At 39.0% G+C, this 21,025-nt stretch overlaps 2 pseudogenes; both read left to right on the top strand.

The window, feature by feature from the left end:
- The window catches only part of LOC149233655 (protein DETOXIFICATION 16 pseudogene), a 75,721-nt pseudogene extending 67,411 nt beyond the window's left edge, over positions 1–8,310 (top strand).
- A 1,623-nt stretch (positions 8,311–9,933) lies between these two features.
- Positions 9,934–20,070, top strand: LOC149233654 (protein DETOXIFICATION 16 pseudogene; annotated as a pseudogene).
- Positions 20,071–21,025: the final 955 nt, after the last annotated feature.

Raw genomic sequence — 21,025 nt, 5'->3', positions numbered from 1 at the left:
ATGTTAAGAAATATTAATCAATATTCAAGAAACATCAGTTGCAAAATTGAGCACATTGATGATATTCATCAACACTAATGGCTAAAAGCATACCTCATGTATGAAGTCCTTAGGTAGAGATACCACTTAAACAGTCAGCAATAAATTGAAAAAAGTGGGAACAACCAATCCATATGGTTAAACATGAGTATCTACATGATGCTTTCTATATGTGCCAAATAATCTATTAAAGTGACCAACTCATTTAAATAGCCTTGTGATAATATGACGATGCAAAAGGATTAATGCCTGAATCTGAGTGTAAGGAATAGACAAACCTACAGTCACCATGTTATGAAACCAGCTCAAGAAAAGATAGAAAAGAAAGATCAACGCCTTAGAATTCAGCCTCTTTGAGGGGGCAACCTCCTTTACATTACATAAATGAACAATTCTTGGATGATACAAATGACAAAACCTCCTTTCTATATATAGGAGTCTAAGGAGTCACAATATAATCCAGCCGACCTAACAATAATAATATAAAGCCACAAAAATAATAATAGAGGGATTCTATGGGGCACAGAAATAACAATATGTGGGTAATAGGGGCACAACAATATAAATAAGGGGTATAACTACAATAGTAATGGGGTAATCACTAGTATTATAGGGACCCAACATGCCCCTCTCCTTCAAAAAAAGTGTTGTCCTCAACGCTTGAGCAGTTCTGGATACTTCTGCATAAAATTCTCATCCTCCCATGTGGAATCTTCAGCGGATAAGTTCTTCCACTTGATAAGATACTCTGAAATTGATAGATTTCGTAGCTGTCGAGTTCTTGTTTCTGTGACTGCTTCCGGTTCCAATATAATTTTTCCTTCCTCGTCAAGTTCTGGCAATATTGTTTGAACTGGGAGCTTGTCGCCTATAACCTTCTTTAAACATGAAACATGGAAAACTGGGTGCAATCGAGAAGCTGCAGGAAGCTCCAATTTGTATGCCATAGTACCAATCTTTTCCAACACCTTGTACGGACCATAATACTTTGGTGATAATTTATTATCCTTCTTAGCTTGCTTTAGGGACATTTGCTTATATGGTTGTAGCCGTAGGAATACCCAATCACCTACATCAAAACTTCTTTCACTGCGATGTTGATCTGCCTGTTGTTTCATTCTATTTTGTGCCAACACGAGGTTATCCTTTAAGAGTTGGAGGACTTGTTGTTGATGTTCGATGTGATGTTCCACTGCTTGAACCTTAGAATTTTCTCTTAAATATGATGTGATTTATGGTGGTTGGTACCCATAAAGTGCCATAAATGGGGTCATTTTTGTTGCTGTATGGAAGGAAGTGTTATACCACCATTCAGCCAGAGGCAACCATTTGACCCATTGTGTCTGTTTATCAGATACAAAGCAACGAAGATATCCTTCCAAACATTTGTTTACTATCTCAGTTTGCCCATCAAATTGAGGATGATAAAATGAGCTATGAGCTAACTGAGTACCAAGACAAGAAAATAATTCTGTCCAAAAATTTCCAGTGAAAATGGGATCTCTGTCACTTACAATAATCTTTGGGTTTCCATGTAGCTTTTGAACTGTTTCCATAAATGCAGTAGAAACTGTACTGGCTTTAAATGGATGTGATAATGCACAAAAGTGTGCATACTTGGTAAGTCTGTCAACTACCACCATGATGACACTCTTTCCCTCAGACTTGGGTAAACCTGTGATAAAATCCATTGAAACCTCCTCCCAACGTTGGCTTGGAATGGATAAAGGTTGTAATAGACCCGGTGTCTTAATTGTTTCAACTTTATTTTGTTGGCAAACCAAACATTCCGCCACAAACTTTTGAATATCTGATTTAAGGCCATCCCAAAAAAATTCCTTCTTAACCCTGTGGTAAGTTTTTAAAAATCCTGAGTGCCCTCCTAAGGGAGAAGTGTGCAATTCCATAAGAATCTTTTGTTTTAGCTGGGAATTCTTACAGAGGTATAAGCGATCTTTGTACCATAACGAATCATTTTTCCAGCTAAATGTATCAGAAGTACTTGAATCTTGTTGTAGCTTTCGAATAAGTGCCCACACTTCTTCGTCATTCTTCCATTCCTCCTTTGCTTCGTTTATCCAATCTGGTTGGATAATAGAAATGGCACACAACAATGCTTCCATATCCTCATCCTTTCTTGAGAGTGCATCTGCCACCACATTTTGCTTCCCTTTTTTGTAGATGATTTCAAAGTCATAACCCAACATCTTTGTGACCCACTTTTGTTGCTCTTCAGAGGATAATCTTTGTTCTAAAAAGTATTTAAGGCTATCATGATCCGTTTTTACCTTGAAGTGTCTTCCCATTAGGTAGGGTCGCCATTTCTTAAGTGCATGGAGTATTGCCAACATTTCCTTCTCATAAATAGCTTTGCTTAAAAACTTTCCCTTGATTGGACGACTTTCAAAAGCAATGGGTCTTTCATCTTGCATTAGAACAGCACCAATTCCATTTCCTGAAGCATCACATTCCACAATAAAGGTTTTTGTGAAGTCCGGCGTAGCTAAGACTGGTGCTTGGCACATTGCCTCTTTAAGATGTTTAAAGGCCTTTGTTGCTTCCGAAGTCCATGAAAATGAATCTTTCTTCAATAATGTTGTTAGAGGTGCTGCTATTCTCCCATAATTCTTAACAAACTTGCGATAATACCCTGTCAACCCAAGAAATCCTCGCAGATGCTTTATGGATGTGGGATTTTCCATTCCTTAATGGCTTTAATTTTGCTAGGGTCTACCTTAACTCCTTCATGAGATACAATATGACCCAAATATTCCACCTCCTGGACTCCAAAGAAACATTTGGATCTTTTTGCATATAATTGTTTCTCCTCCAATAGTTGTAGCACCTTGTCAACATGTTCAACATGATCCTTCCAAGACTTGCTGTAGATTAGTATATCATCAAAAAATACTAACACAAATTTTCTAAGGAATGGTTTGAAAATTGAATTCATCAAACCTTGAAATGTTGAAGGTGCATTGGTAAGGCCAAAAGGCATGACCAAAAATTCATAATGACCCTCATGAGTTCTAAATGCCGTTTTCAGAATGTCTTCAATCTTCATTCTGATTTGATGATATCCCGAACGAAGATCCAACTTGGTGAAGTAAATTGATCCATGCAATTCATCCAGTAATTCATCAATGACAGGAATGGGGAACTTATCTTTAATAGTGAGCTTGTTGAGCTCCCTATAATCTGGACACATGCGCCATGATCCATCCTTCTTGTGCACCAATACTACTGGAGCTGAGAAAGAACTTTGACTCGGTTGAATTATACCAGCCTCTAGCATTTCTGCAACCATACGTTCAATTTCACTTTTTTGGACATATGGATATCTGTACGGCCTGATGTTTGGAGGAACACTTCCTGGAATCAGATGAATAGCATGATCATGATCACGCATAGGTGGGAGACCTTTGGGAGTCTCAAATACCTTGGAATGATTGTCCAGGACTTTTTGGAGATCTGGAGAAATAGATGATTCCAATGTGGAAACATCTAGCGAACATAATTGTGCAATTACACCTCTTTGCTCCTTTTTTAGAAGCTTTGTCATGCCATTAGAGCTGATTATCTTTCCTGGTTTCCCTGCAATACCCCTTAATTCAACTTCCTTTCCTTCCATAGAAAATTTCATGAAAAGTTCTTGAAAATTAAAAGCTATTGTACCCAAGGATTGTAGCCATTGGACTCCTAGTACAACATCAGCACCTCCCATTGGAATGGAAAGCATTGGGCTAGTCAATACATATTCTCCCATGGATAGCTTGATATTATGGCACTTTCCAGAACAATTTATTGTTCCTCCATTTGCAATCATCACTTGACACTCTGGTGCTGGATATAGGAAGCAATTCAATTCTTTTGCTACCCTACAATGAATAAAATTGTGGGTGCTTCCTGAATCAATCAACACTATTACCTTTTTCTTCTTGATTTGTCCTTCTATCTTGATGGTTTGAGGAGTGGTAATTCCCGCCAATGCATTACAAGATATGGTTGGATTTATTTGTTCTTCATCTAGGCTTTGTTCCTGGAATATATCCTCTTCTTTTGACCTTTCTTGCTCCTTTTCTTCTTCTTCTTCACAATCTATGTAGAATAATTTCTTCTCAGCACACTTATGACCTTTTGTGTATTTGCTATCACAATTGTAACAAAGCCCTTTTGCTCTTTTTTCTTCCAATTGTTGTGGTGTCAACCTTGTAGGTTGTGGAAGACTATGGGCAACAACACTTCTGTCTTTATAGTTGTGAATGGTATGCTTCCTAGTTGCCATAATTTTGCTTTCCATTTTTCTTGCTAACCTGAATGCCTTCTCTAATGAATCAGGTTCCCAAAGGCGCACATCATGTTGGATATTATCCTTTAAAGACCCTATGAACACATCAATCCTATGCTCCTCTGGAATATCTTTTACCCTTATGTTCAATTTTTGGAACTCCTCAATGTGCTCCATTATTGAACCCTTTTGTTTGAGACTTATCAATTAGCTAAAAAAAGTGTTGCTTTTTGTATCCTCATAATGTGCTATCAATTCTTCCGTAAAAATTGCCCAAGTGATAAATTGTTTACGAGAACAAAGCCATTGATACCCTACAAACTGATTTTGTTCCAAATATAAAGTTGTCATACGTACCTTTTGTGTGTTTTGCACATTATTGAGATCGAAGAATTGCTCCATCTGTAATATCCATGTGGCGGGATCCTTGCCATCAAACTTCCTCATATCGATTTTTGGAACATGGTGAGTCTTCGATCCAACATTAGAGTCTATGAAATCATGATTAACATTTCTTTTGTTCTCATCATGAGTTTCCTTTAGTACTCTTTCACCCTTAGTGACCATTTCTTGTAGCAACTTATCCATCTTATCATCCATGCCATCAATTTTAGCGTCCATGCCATTCACCTTAGCTTCCATGCCATCCATCTTAGCTTCTACACATTTCTTTAAACCATCCATCTTAGCTTCTACATCTTTCCTTAAACCATCCATTTTAGATTCTGTTGCTTTTTGTGCAAGTGACACTCGTTGCACTTGTTCTTGTAATTTTGATATATCATATAGCATTTCTTCTTCTTCTTCATGAGTCATGCTAGAGCTTTCAGGCTCCTTACTAAGTGTTTGCATTTTCTTTCCTCGGGGCATCAGTTACCGATAATAATTCTCTAATATGCCCTTTGAATTCCTTCAAAATAAATTTTCAAACCAAGCTTAAGCAAAAATTAAAGAAAATCTACACACCTTTTTTCACTTTGTAGGAGCTCGATATTGCCTCCGATGTATCTCTGTACTTTCTGATTATCTAGTTTTGACTTTGTGACCTGTAGTAGCCCTCTGTGTCCTCTTTCCAATGCCACAAGTCTGACCCAAATTGGATTCTCCAAGGAAGAGTTATGTGAAATCTCCCACAGTGACTTGATTATAGACTAGTTCAGTAGAGCGAACTTGTACGACGTGCCACGTGTCACTGTTTCAACCTTTGACTCTGAAAAATATATAAAAGAAAACTACATTCCGTCCTCTTTCTGTAACTTCTTACGAAATTTCAATACGATGCTCAGAAAGAAAGTTATGACGATTTTCCCCAGGTCACCTGTTTTGAGTGTAATTCAGGAGTCTGCAAAAAGACCAACTTCCTCAGATCATATCTCCGAAAATATCACGCGAAAAACTCTAAAATTCAGACCCAAGGTTCCGCACGATTTCTTCTCAAATGGGTTTTTTTTGCGACTTCTGAAACGTCACAGAAAAAAAGTTATAGCGAAAATGCCACTATGACCTGTTTGGAGCAGCGAAACCCTAGAATCCAAAGCTCTGATACCAAATGTTATGAAACCAGCTCAAGAAAAGATAGAAAAGAAAGATCAACGCCTTAGAATTCAGCCTCTTCGAGGGGGCAACCTCCTTTACATTACATAAATGAACAATTCTTGGATGATACAAATGACAAAACCTCCTTTCTATATATAGGAGTCTAAGGAGTCACAATATAATCCAGCCGACCTAACAATAATAATATAAAGCCACAAAAATAATAATAGAGGGATTCTATGGGGCACAGAAATAACAATATGTGGGTAATAGGGGCACAACAATATAAATAAGGGGTATAACTACAATAGTAATGGGGTAATCACTAGTATTATAGGGACCCAACACACCACCCACAGGATTATGCAACTGATGAGAACATGGGTATTATGGTTTTCATCAACAACTTGCAATTAGCAAACACTAAATTACATAAACCCTCTTGAACACATGGAATTATTGCAACTACAAAGCTTTGGGGGATAACAAATTTAATTTTCCTTTTTACAAAGATTATAGGACATTGATCGTAATTTTTCAGAAGTATCTACTAGAGTGTTCATCTTTTAGAATGCTCAACATTTTGAATCCTCAAGTGGATTCATCTTCAAGACCAAGTGCTAAGTAAACAATTGAAAAGATTCATTACTAATAGATGAGGGGCACCAGGTGGGGAAGGATAGAGAGAAAGAGACTGAGAGATCAACTATACTAAAACCTAAAAATTCAAAAAGAAGAAAGGTTCCCAATAAAATAATAATTATAATTATTAATAATAACAATATTATAATATAAAACTATTGAAAATATTAATATTAATACTATTGGGTGCAGGAATTACACTTAAGCAAACTCCTCAACACTTAAACTGTCAACCCCGGGGATTCGTAAACTTAGAGACAACGCACAGGCAATGCCAGAGATGGTATGAATATTTCTAATGTCAATCCCTACTTTCTTTAAAGGAAAGGTTGCAGAATCAAACTAAAGAGAGAAAAAGGCAACTTGAACCATCAAAATAATCTAAGACTGGAACAAGGAAAAATGCATTTGCAAAAGAGATTGAGAAATAAAGGGGCAATCACTCTAGTTAACTATTGATTAACTACTGAGTGTGTGTTTTCTTTAGCAGAGACACTGTTATCACTGAAAATGCTGTAGTTAAAATTTTTTAGCCTGGCTTAAAGAGTGGGTGTTTTCGCAGCGCCAGAATTCTTTTTAGCAGTTTCGCAGCGCCAGAATTCTTTTTAGCAGTTTCGCAGCGCTACCTGTTTGAGTGGTTTCGTAGCGTGCTACGAAACTGGGGATTTGTTTGAGTTTTCAGTGAAGGTCCAAATCCTAGCATGCTTATTGTACAGAGTTCTTCTTCCAGGAATGTTGATGAGAGCAGTGGCAGTATGTTCAAGGAGACACCTTATGATGATGCAGCTATTGTAGGATTGCCATCAAATACATTAAGGGAGTTATCTCTGAATTTTGGCTCATGGGTGATTGTGAAAGATGTACATACTAATGTGGGAGACTTGCAGGAGATTTTGTGTTGAATCCTCTAGACAAAGAATCTATTAAATTTTATAAGTCATAGAGTGTTTGATATTTGGGATTGTCTTTTCACAATCTGTAACTTCTTTCACAAAGCAGGGCGCCACAATGGATTGAAAGATTTGAAAAATATTTATGATAAAGTTCATGTTCCCGTTTGTTGGGTATTGGTGTTCAAAGTTGGATTAGGTAATAAAGGGGCTGCGCTTGCAAATAGCATTTCCAATTGGCTAAATGTGGCACTTCTATCAATTTATGTTAAATCTTCCCCTGCATGCAAGAAGACATGGACATCTTTCTCAAGGGAAGCTTTATATGACATTACAAATTTTCTTAAGCTTACTATTCTATCTGCAGTAATGCGTTGCTTGGAATACTGGTCTTTTGAAATGCTTGTTCTATTCTCCGGTTTGTTACCTAAGCCTGAACTTGAGATATCAGTTCTCTCCATCTGTCTTAGCACTGATGCAGTTGCATATATGATCCCCTTTGGCGTGGGTGCTGCTGTAAGTACACGAGTTTCCAATGAACTAGGAGCTGGACGCTCACGCACTGCACAGTTATCAGTGTGTGTCGGGGTTTGTATGGCAGTCAATGAGGCTCTTATGATAGGATATATTTTATTCTCTATCAGAGATGTATGGGGCTATGCTTATAGCAATGAAGTAGAGGTAGTTGAATGCATTTCAACCATGATGCCACTGCTTGTACCCTCAACATTTATGGATGCCATCCAAGGTGTTCTATCAGGTATTGCTAGAGGATGTGGATGGCAAACGTTGGGTGCCTATGCAAATCTTGGGGCATACTATGTGGTTGGCATGCCTATAGCTGTCATTTTAGCCTTTGCACTGCATGCTGGCGGCAGGGGACCTTCGGCATTTGAGCACCTGTTCTGTTGCTAAGAACATTGCACTAACAAAGGAAAATCTTATCAAAAATTTATCACTGCTGCACAGAAAAGGATATATGGGAGCACCCAAAAGAAGTTGATCAGGTTTTGGTTAAATGTGAGCGCCTTCAAAAAATTTCGCATTCATACTCCAAGTGTTACAGAGAGGCAGCGTTGTGTTTATTACTGCAGGGGATCACATTTTTTTAGACTGGGACACACAGTGCCTCCTTCTTGATATTACTCTCTGAAACAAAAATGTTTTGGAGCTATCGTAATTACCTGGCTTATGCGAAATGCGTTGTAGCCGTTTCTTCAAGGCACATGGGTTTTAAGATGACCGATATAAATGCAAGTGTCATAAATATTATAAAGCATGTTGGTTCAGCATTAATGCGCATATTAAAGATATGAGAGTGCTCTTATGAAATTCAGTGATTAATGCCATGTGTCAAATGGTCTTTATAAAGGTTTGATTGCCACAAGATCGCCATTGACACCGGGATTGAGATGTGGCACTTCTGATGGCCACCTGCATTAGCAAAATCACCAGAATCACGACAGATGCTACTTATAAGGATGATGTGTTGAGCGATGTTTTTTGTTTAGCTCACCGCGGTTTAGATAATGGCGTTATTCCAAATAAGACACAGAGGTGCGCCTGCCACTGAAAAGATATTTCCATGGATGCTCATCCCTCGGCTATCGAGCAGCATAAGAATTGGATCCGTTTCTGGTGAAACGAATGGGGGGGTGTCTACCATAGGGACTTGAAGCCAGAAAATTTGTTTCTGGATACATATGGAAATCTTAAAGTATCAGATTTTGGCCTAAGTGCACTGTCTCAACAAGTCAGGGATGATGGTTTGCTTCAAGGAGGCAGAGCTAATTAATTATTTTAGATCCCAAGAATGAAGCAATATTCCTGTAGTTGAAGTTGAAGTGCATTTTTAGGGAGTTGAGGTTGAATTGTTGTGCCAATTTTGGAGAGACCGTGTAGGGTCTTCCTAGAAATCATTCGCTCAGCCAAGTTCTGGAATATTTGTCCATATTGCTGCCTTTCAAAGCAAGGTTTCGATCAGCTAATTACACCCTAGAGGAGGACAAATGATTTACTTGCATTTCAAGAATTTGTGCCAAGTCTATCTTCAAAATTTGGAGCTGAACTTGTGGTCGAATTTACTACAACTAGTGGGCCAAAAATCTGTCTTAGGGACTGATATTTTCATGTTGATCTCAGATCTGAAGGTGCCACGAATTTGTCATTTCTGGGTTGAAATTTGCTAGATTAAATACTGTAGTACCTTTGTGTTGATTTCCTGAGTATACCCAAGTGTTGGGAGGTGAAAAACAATTATTAAATCTCTGTTGAACACTGCATGTAATTGCTGATGTTATTACTCTGAATGATGACCTCCATATGCAGTCATTTGCTCACTATAGTGGCTGGAAAAAGGGTAGATATACGATGGGGCAACTGCAGACTTGTGGTCATGTGGTGTCATCCTATTTGTTTTAATAGCAGGTTACTTGCCTTTTGATGATCCAAGCCTTATGACATTGTAGAACAAGATATATAAATCAGATTTTACATGCCCTTCATGGTTTTCTTCTGGTGCAAAAGAGAAATTACAAGATGAAGATGCAAGGTTCAAAGACTGGAAGAAAGGGTCATTTGAATGTAGCTACAGAGGTATTTGAAGTAGCTTCTTCTCTTTTTATGGTTGAAGTCTGCAAGGCTGGAGGTGATACCTTGGAATTTCATAAGTTTTACAAGAACCTTTCGGCAGGCCTAAAAGTATCTTCAGAAAGCAGAGGAATCCGAGCATGCTGTTTGAGTTTGTTTTTAGCAAAAGCTATTGACATTGAAGCCTGGAAGCTAAACAGGATTATTTGCAAATTGTTGTTCATTTGTTGGAATGAGGAAGATCATTAATAAATGTAGCACAGTGTTAGCAGAAAACCAGTGAGGGGGACTGTGTTTTTAAATCACACAGCAGTTTCGTAGCGCGCTACGAAACTGCTGTAGATGATGATTTTAAAAGCGCAGAGCAGCTAGTGTGACACGGTGAGCGGGGGTTTGAGGAAAAGGAACAGATGTCTATCAAAGACCACCTACAGCACATCAGAAACCTGGCATCACTCCATACTTGGCGTTATTAAAGGATTTGGGAGCAGACTGCTATATGTTAGGAGAATGTTGGGAGACAGAAACCATTATAATAGGAGCACACCTTCCGGTCATTTAATGAGCTACCAGCGCTCTTAAACATCCTAAATCACCATCCATTGCACCTGTAGCTCAGCTATATCAGATTAATTGAAGGAGGACAGCTGTTAAAGCATTCAAGAAAGCATCAAGCATACGAGGAGAATGAAATTAGTATTTTATTTTGATTAGGATAGTGTGTAATTATAGTTCAGCATATTTGTAATTAATGCATTAGTGAGTAGCATGTAGGAATAATTAATAGCCACCTTCGAGGCTCCCCTCATGCTGGAGGAGGAAGCTCGAGGTGTTTTAGTTTGCTTGCCTATATATGGGCCAAGGGGAGATGTAGAAGGGGTTGGATACTTAATAGAAAAACAGTGTTGTTTTGGGCCATTGTAAGACCTTTTTTACAGTAATAGTAAAACAGAGTTATTCTCTTCTCAAGATTCTCGAAGGATTGTCATGATCAAATGTAGTGATGATGTGTTATACTTTATGTTATTTTATGGTTTTGTTGTATGCAATCACTCAGAATTCATAATTATATGCTCTGACTTCCTGTGTATACAGCAAGCTATGTGTTGGTGGAATATGTTTGACATGTAATGCTAAGAGCCTTGATTTCCATGAGGTCACTGTGTTTTCCTTGTTTACTTGATATTATAGACTCCATAGCCCAATGAGAGCTAGTTTGATGTGTTTCCAACCAGTTATGCTTTCATAAGTGAATAAAGAGTTAGCCATCTAGTGTTTGAAGGATTTTATTAAGAGTTGTAAGAGAGCCCTCTCTGATTAGGAAGGCTAATTCCTAATCTAAAGTTTGGTCTGAAACAGTTACATGAGACCTTGCTTGGTTGCAGTCCCTAGTACTGGTTTTGTGATAACATTTTGGTGCGTCTGCCGGGAGCTTAAGATTGGATTTCTGAAGGTAGCAGGAGTTCAAATGATTTTCAAGGCTGCAGAACTACCTTGGCGACTCCACACATCAAAGAACAAATTAGAAGGTGACTCCACTGCTAGAAGATCAGTAGCTTGATGAAGTTTCAAGATGGATTCCACTGCAAGAAAGAATGCCAGGTATGCTCCTATGAATCGGTCTCATATCCCTGGTTTTCCAAATCCTATGCCAAAGGTTGATTGGTTGGATGATCTTCCAATATTCAAAGATGAAAAGAAGGATGATGCTGCTCTCCATTTGGTTAAGTTTCACATACATGTACGCAGTCTTAAGGTTCATTTCCCTGAAGATTGTCTCATGAGGATGTTTATGGCTACTTTAGAAGAAGAAGCATGGTCTTGGTATAAAAGTTTGGAAAATGATTCATTATCGTCTCTTGCTGATTTCCATGATGCGTTCTGTGAAATGTATAAAGAATGTTATCCTTCTTTGTTGCTGCTCAAAGATTGCTGTAGGCATTCTTTGAATCTTATTCAGTACTTGGAGGATTGTTATGATGATGATGAATTTACAGATGAAGAAATTTTAGAGGCTCTTCATAGCAATGTTTTTCAGCATCAAGGAGAAGGTATAATACTCCATGAAGCACAGCATGAGGAGCAGCAGGGGTTTAGTTGTGAAACCCATGTTTCATCCTTTGATATTGATGTAGAGATGCAGCAGATTGGTCTGGCTTCAGATCATGATGAAGGTGAAATTGATTGCACCCAGCAAGAAGAGATATTGGAGGAAATTTTCTATGACCCTCAGGCAGAGGAAAAGCTTGCTCAATTTTGTAATTCCTTACAGCAGCTTACTTCAAATAATGATCATAGTAGTGAGGAAAATTACATTGTTTGTGAGCATCATTCAGATAGGCAGTTGGATAGTATATCAAATAAATTTGGTGTGGCTGAAGATAAGTTGTCTAAAGATACAGAAAGTTTTGAGAATCAGCAAACTAACCATGTGTTTTTTGACCCTATAGTTGAATACATGGATAAGATTTACTGTTCAGGCGGCTTCCAGTTATATTTTCATGTTGAAGAACAGTTACACCTCATGCCGCCTCAGTTACTTCAGTATCTGATTTATTTTTGTTTCAAGCACAGCCAAAGGACTCAAATGTCAGATAAGATGAATGATTGGCTACATTGGAAATATCATGTTGCTTGAGCTACAAGTGGAGTTTGCAGCTGATAGGGTAGGTAGGTAGAGGTAAATGCAAAATAAGCTCAAAGTTGGCTGAGCATTTATTTTTCAGTAGCAGTAGTTTCTTTCTCCTACAGTCATGCTTGTCAAGCAAATTTTTGTTTGTCACGAATGGATAAGGCACTGGAGCTGCATGTTCTTAGCGCACCACAAGGGCACACTATCCCTAGTGGAGCCACTGTTATCACTGAAAATGCTGTAGTTAAAATTTTTTAGCCTGGCTTAAAGAGTGGGTGTTTTCGCAGCGCCAGAATTCTTTTTAGCAGTTTCGCAGCGCCAGAATTCTTTTTAGCAGTTTCGCAGCGCTACCTGTTTGAGTGGTTTCGTAGCGTGCTACGAAACTGGGGATTTGTTTGAGTTTTCAGTGAAGGTCCAAATCCTAGCATGCTTATTGTACAGAGTTCTTCTTCCAGGAATGTTGATGAGAGCAGTGGCAGTATGTTCAAGGAGACACCTTATGATGATGCAGCTATTGTAGGATTGCCATCAAATACATTAAGGGAGTTATCTCTGAATTCTGGCTCATGGGTGATTGTGAAAGATGTACATACTAATGTGGGAGACTTGCAGGAGATTTTGTGTTGAATCCTCTAGACAAAGAATCTATTAAATTTTATAAGTCATAGAGTGTTTGATATTTGGGATTGTCTTTTCACAATCTGTAACTTCTTTCACAAAGCAGGGCGCCACAATGGATTGAAAGATTTGAAAAATATTTATGATAAAGTTCATGTTCCCGTTTGTTGGGTATTGGTGTTCAAAGTTGGATTAGGTAATAAAGGGGCTGCGCTTGCAAATAGCATTTCCAATTGGCTAAATGTGGCACTTCTATCAATTTATGTTAAATCTTCCCCTGCATGCAAGAAGACATGGACATCTTTCTCAAGGGAAGCTTTATATGACATTACAAATTTTCTTAAGCTTACTATTCTATCTGCAGTAATGCGTTGCTTGGAATACTGGTCTTTTGAAATGCTTGTTCTATTCTCCGGTTTGTTACCTAAGCCTGAACTTGAGATATCAGTTCTCTCCATCTGTCTTAGCACTGATGCAGTTGCATATATGATCCCCTTTGGCGTGGGTGCTGCTGTAAGTACACGAGTTTCCAATGAACTAGGAGCTGGACGCTCACGCACTGCACAGTTATCAGTGTGTGTCGGGGTTTGTATGGCAGTCAATGAGGCTCTTATGATAGGATATATTTTATTCTCTATCAGAGATGTATGGGGCTATGCTTATAGCAATGAAGTAGAGGTAGTTGAATGCATTTCAACCATGATGCCACTGCTTGTACCCTCAACATTTATGGATGCCATCCAAGGTGTTCTATCAGGTATTGCTAGAGGATGTGGATGGCAAACGTTGGGTGCCTATGCAAATCTTGGGGCATACTATGTGGTTGGCATTCCTATAGCTGTCATTTTAGCCTTTGCACTGCATGCTGGCGGCAGGGGACCTTCGGCATTTGAGCACCTGTTCTGTTGCTAAGAACATTGCGCTAACAAAGGAAAATCTTATCAAAAATTTATCACTGCTGCACAGAAAAGGATATATGGGAGCACCCAAAAGAAGTTGATCAGGTTTTGGTTAAATGTGAGCGCCTTCAAAAAATTTCGCATTCATACTCCAAGTGTTACAGAGAGGTAGCGTTGTGTTTATTACTGCAGGGGATCACATTTTTTTAGACTGGGACACACAGCGCCTCCTTCTTGATATTACTCTCTGAAACAAAAATGTTTTGGAGCTATCGTAATTACCTGGCTTATGCGAAATGCGTTGTAGCCGTTTCTTCAAGGCACATGGGTTTTAAGATGACCGATATAAATGCAAGTGTCATAAATATTATAAAGCATGTTGGTTCAGCATTAATGCGCATATTAAAGATATGAGAGTGCTCTTATGAAATTCAGTGATTAATGCCATGTGTCAAATGGTCTTTATAAAGGTTTGATTGCCACAAGATCGCCATTGACACCGGGATTGAGATGTGGCACTTCTGATGGCCACCTGCATTAGCAAAATCACCAGAATCACGACAGATGCTACTTATAAGGATGATGTGCTGAGCGATGTTTTTTGTTTAGCTCACCGCGGTTTAGATAATGGCGTTATTCCAAATAAGACACAGAGGTGCGCCTGCCACTGAAAAGATATTTCCATGGATGCTCATCCCTCGGCTATCGAGCAGCATAAGAATTGGATCCGTTTCTGGTGAAACGAATGGGGGGGTGTCTACCATAGGGACTTGAAGCCAGAAAATTTGCTTCTGGATACATATGGAAATCTTAAAGTATCAGATTTTGGCCTAAGTGCACTGTCTCAACAAGTCAGGGATGACGGTTTGCTTCAAGGAGGCAGAGCTAATTAATTATTTTAGATCCCAAGAATGAAGTAATATTCCTGTAGTTGAAGTTGAAGTGCATTTTTAGGGAGTTGAGGTTGAATTGTTGTGCCAATTTTGGAGAGACCGTGTAGGGTCTTCCTAGAAATCATTCGCTCAGCCAAGTTCTGGAATATTTGTCCATATTGCTGCCTTTCAAAGCAAGGTTTCGATCAGCTAATTACACCCTAGAGGAGGACAAATGATTTACTTGCATTTCAAGAATTTGTGCCAAGTCTATCTTCAAAATTTGGAGCTGAACTTGTGGTCGAATTTACTACAACTAGTGGGCCAAAAATCTGTCTTAGGGACTGATATTTTCATGTTGATCTCAGATCTGAAGGTGCCACGAATTTGTCATTTCTGGGTTGAAATTTGCTAGATTAAATACTGTAGTACCTTTGTGTTGATTTCCTGAGTATACCCAAGTGTTGGGAGGTGAAAAACAATTATTAAATCTCTGTTGAACACTGCATGTAATTGCTGATGTTATTACTCTGAATGATGACCTCCATATGCAGTCATTTGCTCACTATAGTGGCTGGAAAAAGGGTAGATATACGATGGGGCAACTGCAGACTTGTGGTCATGTGGTGTCATCCTATTTGTTTTAATAGCAGGTTACTTGCCTTTTGATGATCCAAGCCTTATGACATTGTATAACAAGATATATAAATCAGATTTTACATGCCCTTCATGGTTTTCTTCTGGTGCAAAAGAGAAATTACAAGATGAAGATGCAAGGTTCAAAGACTGGAAGAAAGGGTCATTTGAATGTAGCTACAGAGGTATTTGAAGTAGCTTCTTCTCTTTTTATGGTTGAAGTCCGCAAGGCTGGAGGTGATACCTTGGAATTTCATAAGTTTTACAAGAACCTTTCGGCAGGCCTAAAAGTATCTTCAGAAAGCAGAGGAATCCGAGCATGCTGTTTGAGTTTGTTTTTAGCAAAAGCTATTGACATTGAAGCCTGGCAGCTAAACAGGATTATTTGCAAATTGTTGTTCATTTGTTGGAATGAGGAAGATCATTAATAAATGTAGCACAGTGTTAGCAGAAAACCAGTGAGGGGGACTGTGTTTTTAAATCACACAGCAGTTTCGTAGCGCGCTACGAAACTGCTGTAGATGATGATTTTAAAAGCGCAGAGCAGCTAGTGTGACACGGTGAGCGGGGGTTTGAGGAAAAGGAACAGATGTCTATCAAAGACCACCTACAGCACATCAGAAACCTGGCATCACTCCATACTTGGCGTTATTAAAGGATTTGGGAGCAGACTGCTATATGTTAGGAGAATGTTGGGAGACAGAAACCATTATAATAGGAGCACACCTTCCGGTCATTTAATGAGCTACCAGCGCTCTTAAACATCCTAAATCACCATCCATTGCACCTGTAGCTCAGCTATATCAGATTAATTGAAGGAGGACAGCTGTTAAAGCATTCAAGAAAGCATCAAGCATACGAGGAGAATGAAATTAGTATTTTATTTTGATTAGGATAGTGTGTAATTATAGTTCAGCATATTTGTAATTAATGCATTAGTGAGTAGCATGTAGGAATAATTAATAGCCACCTTCGAGGCTCCCCTCATGCTGGAGGAGGAAGCTCGAGGTGTTTTAGTTTGCTTGCCTATATATGGGCCAAGGTGAGATGTAGAAGGGGTTGGATACTTAATAGAAAAACAGTGTTGTTTTGGGCCATTGTAAGACCTTTTTGACAGTAATAGTAAAACAGAGTTATTCTCTTCTCAAGATTCTCGAAGGATTGTCATGATCAAATGTAGTGATGATGTGTTATACTTTATGTTATTTTATGGTTTTGTTGTATGCAATCACTCAGAATTCATAATTATATGCTCTGACTTCCTGTGTATACAGCAAGCTATGTGTTGGTGGAATATGTTTGACATGTAATGCTAAGAGCCTTGATTTCCATGAGGTCACTGTGTTTTCCTTGTTTACTTGATATTATAGACTCCATAGCCCAATGAGAGCTAGTTTGATGTGTTTCCAACCAGTTATGCTTTCATAAGTGAATAAAGAGTTAGCCATCTAGTGTTTGAAGGATTTTATTAAGAGTTGTGAGAGAGCCCTCTCTGATTAGGAAGGCTAATTCCTAATCTAAAGTTTGGTCTGAAACAATTACATGAGACCTTGCTTGGTTGCAGTCCCTAGTACTGGTTTTGTGATAACAGACACTTTAGCAGTCTCAACAGATGGGCCCTTCAAACTTGCTTATTTAGAGATTTCCTTCTTGCACTAATCTGTTCTGCACTATTGCAGTCTGCTTGCACTAGTGCAGGAACAGAGATTTTATGCAGAGGGTATAAATGGTGCATGTACTAAAAGCGTTTTGCTTCCTGCAAGGGCTTGAACTTTTTCAGGTTCAGAGCACTCTGATCCCGTGGCAAGAAACTAGTTCTTGTACCAGATTAGAGCTTCTTGCACTTGGAATTTAATTCTTGAAATAAGTGCTTAGTTACTGCAAGTGTTATTATACTGTGAAATTCAATTGCACACATAAAAATGAATGTTTCTGATTTTAACATAGTGCAGAAATAAAGAAACAACCCATTTAATTTATCCTGTCATGAAGTATTAATGAAAGCAAGAAAATTGTTGGAAGTAAACTAAAAAGGCTTGCTGCATCACACCAACATGCATTGGTGCAGGTTCATTTCCCCTGCTTGGACCAAGCGGGGAAAACTAAGCAAACAAAACTACAGAAAATGAATAGCACACCAACGTGCACTGGTGCAGGTTTATTTCTCCTGCTTGGACCAGGCGGGGAAAACCAAATCAAACAAAACTGCAGAAAATGAATAGCACACCAACGTGCACTGGTGCAGGTTTATTTCTCCTGCTTGGACCAGGCAGGGAAAACCAATCCGAAATTAGATGCAGGAAAATGAATTTTAACTACTTCACGCTCCGGATCCGCTTTCACTCAACAGGAATACATGTGCTGTAAATTAAATCACACTTGACAATATGAACATAAATTACAAGAAACGAAAAATAGGGCAAATGTGTTGGGTTGGTTGGGCCCTAGCCAACCAGCGCGTTTCCCTTTCAAATAGAAATGCTACTCAGTATTTTATCAATTCATCAGCTTTCAAACACAGAAATACGATTTATAAAACATGAGGCGAAGTTCCCTTCTTATTAATTCATAGAGGAAAATACATGCATGAATACATAGTCCAGCCCAGACTTGGGCGATAGCAAAATACAAGCCTGTTACCGCCTCCCTAGTTATATCTTTGTTCTATACAAACTCTTATAAAAACTATCTCGTCCTATTTACATTCTTCATTATATGGATCTTTGGCCGCAGGCCAAAAAGATCATTTAACTGATTACATAACTGATATGCAAAATTTAGCTTCTCGGCCTTCAAAATTAGGCAATTCAACAAAACTGGTCGTAACCAATCTCCAGCTATTCATTCTTCATAAGTTTGATCTTGACTGCCTTTGGATTGCATTGCTGTCATGGCTGGAGCTCAGCTGCCTTCAAATCTATCCTGTTGTCATGGCTGAAGCGGCGCAAAACGAGGTAGTGATCAAGGATGTTTGGATCTGCTACAAAGATTTGTTGTGTTGGCACTGGTGCGAGATCTGATCCTGCACTAGGATCAGCGATCACGGTAAGCACTTGACTACCAAACAAACATTGGAGATATCGATAAGTTACAAAAGTGATTATAAGCAAGAAATCATGTAATAAATAATTAATTAATGCTAAGTTAAGTTAAAAATATGAAATATAAAGTTCATGCGAAATATGTCATCGTTCTTGGACTAGTGCAAGATGAGGGTGTATAAGAGAGGTAAAACAACGGTACATGGCTATAATTTAGGAAGGGAAAAATGGTCAAAAGAGAGCAAATTAGGGGGCTAACATCCTCCCATACCTAAATTGTTGTGTGTCCTCACACAACTCTTTACCTCTACAAAAAAAATTCAAAACTTTGAGAGTTCCAACTCAATCCTGCTCTAGCATACTGTCATCAGCCTGCAATGTTTCAGACTTCTTCTTTTTGATGGTCTTTAATTTCTTTGTCACCTTTTTAAGTCGCCTGAAACGTTGCACAGCTCGGTACTTCCAGACTTTAACTTCTGTTTTCCTTTTCTAGATCTCTGTCGTCAATTCTCCTCTGCTCCGTTCTTCATCCCCCTGCGCTTTGGCTACAAGCTGCTCTAAATTCTGCACTTGGAGCTCTAACTCAACTACCCAAGCAGCAGGAGTTACCATATATTTTTCCTTTTCTATTTTGGCAGGCGATGTGTCTTCTTCGGGGACCTCCATATACACCATGGTTACATCAGGAAACTCTTCTCCCTCTGGTCCCTCTTCTTCTGGTTCTTCCTCCTCTGGTTCTTCTTCTTCCGGTTCTTCCTCCTTTGGTTCTGTTGGGTTGTGTTATATTCTTTCCACGACTAGCCCACGTAGTTAACTGGGGGTTAGGGGGGGGAGGTCACAGGGGGTTTAAGTGGTACCCATAACCCCACTTTATGGGGTCCGGGGCAGTGCCCAAGAAAATTTTGGTTTTGGACCCTATGTTAGGTTGGGCGGACCCACCTATGGTTTTGTGCATGATTTTCGCACATGTTTTTTGGATGCGATGGTTTTTAGTCCATGGTTTTGGACACAATGGTTTTCGATCCATGGTATTGGATGCTTCGGCATGTATAAATATGTATTGTAACATTGAAAGGAATATAATGAAAAATCAAGTTGGTAGTCCCGGTTTTTGGATCCAGGGGAAAATCTCTGTGTATGTGTTTTATGTGTTATGCTCTCGCATTGTTTATTTTCTGTGTTTTAGAATTCATATGTAGGTAATTTCTGTATAGGGCTAAAACCTACATTTGGTATCAGAGTTGTTTTGGCTTCAAGGGGATGCCTTTGTTGCTGAGGGGTTTCGCTCGGGCCTGTGGTAGACCCTGTTAAGTGGGAGATCTGCGAGATCGATTATGTTGGTGAAAGAAGATGGCGAGCAGTGGAAAGATAGAGATCGAGAAATTTAATGGTCAAAGTTTTGAGTTATGGAAACTCAAGATGGAGGATCCGTTGGTGGATAAAGATCAGTGGATCACTGTAGATCCGGGTACTAAACCAACGGGAGTATCCGATGAAGAATGGAAGAAGTTGGATCAGAAGGCAAAGAGCACAATACAATTGTGTGTCTTAGATTCAATATTGCTGAATGTATCAGGGGAATCTACGGCGAAGGCTTTGTGGGATAAGTTAGGGACTTTGTACCAATCTAAGTCTCTGGTGAATAAACTATTCCTCCGGAAAAAGTTGTATAACCTGAGGATGAAAGATGGAGACTCGGTGACAGAACATCTGAACGCATTTAATACTGTGGTAAGTCAGTTATCATCTATTGATATTAAAATTTCAGATGAAGATAAGTGCATTAGTTTGTTGTGTTCTCTACCAGATTCGTGGGATAGTCTGGTTATTGTAATAGGTAGCAATGCAATTGCCTTACAGTTTGATGAAATAGTCTCAGCCTTGCTCACAGAGGAGATGAGACGAAAAAATATGGAGAGCTACAATGGTGATGCCTTGTTTGTACGAGGACGGTCCCAGAACAGAAACAAAAATAAGTCATCGAGTGGGAGATCTAAATCTCCAGGAAAACCTGTAAAGGTGGTGTGCTGGAAATGCGGAAAGGAAGGGCACTACAAAAGGGACTGTAAATCTAAAGCTCCTGATAAAGGAAATGGATCTGATGGTGCTCCTTTTGCAGAGGCAAAAACCACCTCAGATGAAGGTGGGGATGTGTACTTGGCTTCTTCAAGTACACATGTAGATCATGAGGCATGGTTGATTGACTCAGGTGCATCGTTTCACTTCACTCCCCATAGAGAGTGGTTTTGCGAGTATGAGAAATACGATGGTGGTGATGTCTTCTTAGGGGATGATAGGAAGGCTAGAATCATTGGTCGCGGAAAAGCAAAGTTGAAGTTGCAA

This window comes from Pinus tabuliformis, chromosome J, assembly GCF_031772625.1.
Source record: "Pinus tabuliformis cultivar Carrire ecotype Pingquan chromosome J, CPIR1, whole genome shotgun sequence".
NCBI classification, from domain to species: Eukaryota; Viridiplantae; Streptophyta; class Pinopsida; order Pinales; family Pinaceae; genus Pinus; species Pinus tabuliformis.
Note: the sequence above shows the minus strand (reverse complement) of the source record. Positions and strands in the feature narration are given on the sequence as shown.